General features: G+C 39.2%; 1 long non-coding RNA gene across 1 annotated transcript in view; it reads left to right on the forward strand.

Annotated features, from left to right (window-relative positions):
- Nucleotides 1-2500, forward strand: part of LOC138024528 (uncharacterized) — a 10937-nt gene that overhangs the window by 4728 nt on the left and 3709 nt on the right. The gene's annotated exons all lie outside the window — the stretch shown is intronic.

Raw genomic sequence — 2500 nt, forward strand, 5'->3', positions numbered from 1 at the left:
GCCGGGTACGACTGGTTATGTTTCTTCTGAGAATTTGTTTAAACCATCGAAAAGAAACTTACGGGCAAATTCTAGCTGACATTTGCTGAGCGGTTGGAATAGAAGTTATCGAAAACAACAGCCAATTTTCAGAACTTGTAAGCAATCCGTGCGCTCGTAAAATACGAAATTTAGAAACGTATAAACTCGTACAGAGTTCGATGGGTAGTAAGTAAGGCCGTTAAATGCGGGTTTCGACAAAACACTGACCCCCGGTCAACTGACCCCCCTACTGACCCCCCTACTGACCCCCTATAAAATCAATGGGAAAATGAATACTGCTTACTTAAGCCTAAAAAAACCCCTTTTAAACAGCATTGTTCAGCAATATTTAAGTCTATGCACCCATTTTAAAAAGGTTAGCTTATATGAAGTAATCGTCCATCACAACAATAATCGAAATCTAAACTTTTTAAAATGGGTTCTTAGACTTAAATACTGTTGAACAATGCTGTTTAAAAAGGGATGTTTAGGCTTAAGTAAGCAGTATTCATTTTCCCACTGATTTTTTAGGGGGTCAGTAGGGGGGTCAGTAAGGTGGTCAGTTAACCGGGGGTCAGTGTTTTGTCGAAACCGGTTAAATGCAAATCTCCAGCAAAGCTGACGGCCATGAAACCATTCAAATAGGTTTAAGTTTAAAACTAACGACGATTTCAGTGCGACTTGCTGGCTATTTTGTTGGTGCAGAGTGGTTGACGAAAGGGATCGTACTAAATCTCCTGGAAATTATAGGCAAATCTCCTCGCTAGTTTGATAATCCACAGTACGTTTTTGGTCAAATCGTCACGAAATCGTAGATGAAATAGCAAGTAAAAGTGCTTTAAAAAATCGAATAACTTTACAAAGGAGCCGCTTTCTTCTCACAATAATTAAGAGAAGATTTAACAGGCTGCGTAGTTGTCTTCATCTTGTCTCAATCCATGATATAGGACTCAAGCTTACATCAGGCAAGGTAAGCAGAGAATTTGACGAATTTCCTTGATCCTGAAACATGTGGATTCTGATAGTTCGCAGGCATTTTATTAATTCATCCTGCGTAAATAAAGTATCTTTTGCAAGCGAGCGAAAAGCTCACTTCAGTTCAGTCCAAACTTTTCGTCGACAATAAGCGCTGCCAAAGTTTTGTTAAATAACGATCGAATCTTTTGCTTTTAATGAATGACGGAAACGCCATAGCGGCTTCAGCTGACACGTAAAATAACATTGAATTTCCCTTGATGGATATTGTCCAAGCAGTCCAGATTTTCATTTAAATTACAGGCTGTCATTCCCATAGAATTCACCTCAACCACTTACTTGATCGCGTATTATGCTTTGAAATGGAGAAATCACGATGATACTCGAGAAGCCGGTTCTTCGTTTTAAGTTCTTTTATTTCGCACTCCGCACATCATGACAAACATCTGAAAAATTAAGCTTTTTCCGAATCCTGTTGGCAAAACGGCCATTACATCTATACAGTTAAAGAGATGGCGCATTGACAGTTCTTTTTTCCTTTTCAATGTAAAACCCGAGACCCGATTCGCTCAGCTTCGACACACGATTCAAAACCTTCCACATCTTCCACCATTGCCTTTGTCACGCTAGAACTTAGGAGAAATATTTTGCTCCAGAATTTGTCACCTGTCAATCATTGTGACTGTGCCGCACCAATCAGAAGCCCCCGTTCGTGGGCGAACGGGTTTTTCAAAAATAGGGGGTCTTCTTGCAAGCGTTCCCTCAGTCTCTTGCCCCAACTTTCGCGCGGCCAGTTTGCAGAAAATCGTTTCGAAGCTCTTCTGTCGAACAGGAACGCTTGCTACGCAGGCTAGTGCTTACATTATGGTACTTTGAACAGCGGAAGTCCATGCAGGTGAAAATATAACTGATTTAGTTTAAAAGGTTATGATAAGATGGAAACATGATTGGAGTTATAATATAAAAGAAGACAAAGAAACAAGTCTACAATTACCAGATTGTTTATGGCACGGTTTTACGTAAATATTTCCATGTTCGGTAATTTCTCATTTACTGCAGATTAAAAGATGGAATTTTTCCATCAAGGTGGTGAGGTCAACTTAAGTCTCCTAGCGTTTGCTGGAGAATTTTTTTGAAGGGAGATTTCTCTTCTGTTCGCAAATATTTAAGGAGTCCATTCCAAATTTTACACCCAATGCACGCGAATAAATGGCTTTTTTGTTTTGACTTTGAATACCAGTAAAGAGAAATTTGAAGGTGCAAATTTGGATTGAATGTCGAGCATTAAAATTGATATAGCTTAAAATTGTAGTAAAGCATGTCCTCAATATATTCCTTATAAATAGAAAGGCTTAGCATTTGACGAAGCAGCATCTGTTCTCTGTTTCACCATCGCAATGAACATACAACTTCTGAGCGCTTGTAAAACTCTGTTGAAATACCAGTAGCTAAATCTGGCTCGATCTTAGGGTATGGAGCGAGCATAAAGTTGTACTTACTGTTT

The sequence above is a fragment of the Montipora capricornis genome, chromosome 11 (genome assembly GCF_036669925.1).
Source record: "Montipora capricornis isolate CH-2021 chromosome 11, ASM3666992v2, whole genome shotgun sequence".
Taxonomy (NCBI): Eukaryota; Metazoa; Cnidaria; class Anthozoa; order Scleractinia; family Acroporidae; genus Montipora; species Montipora capricornis.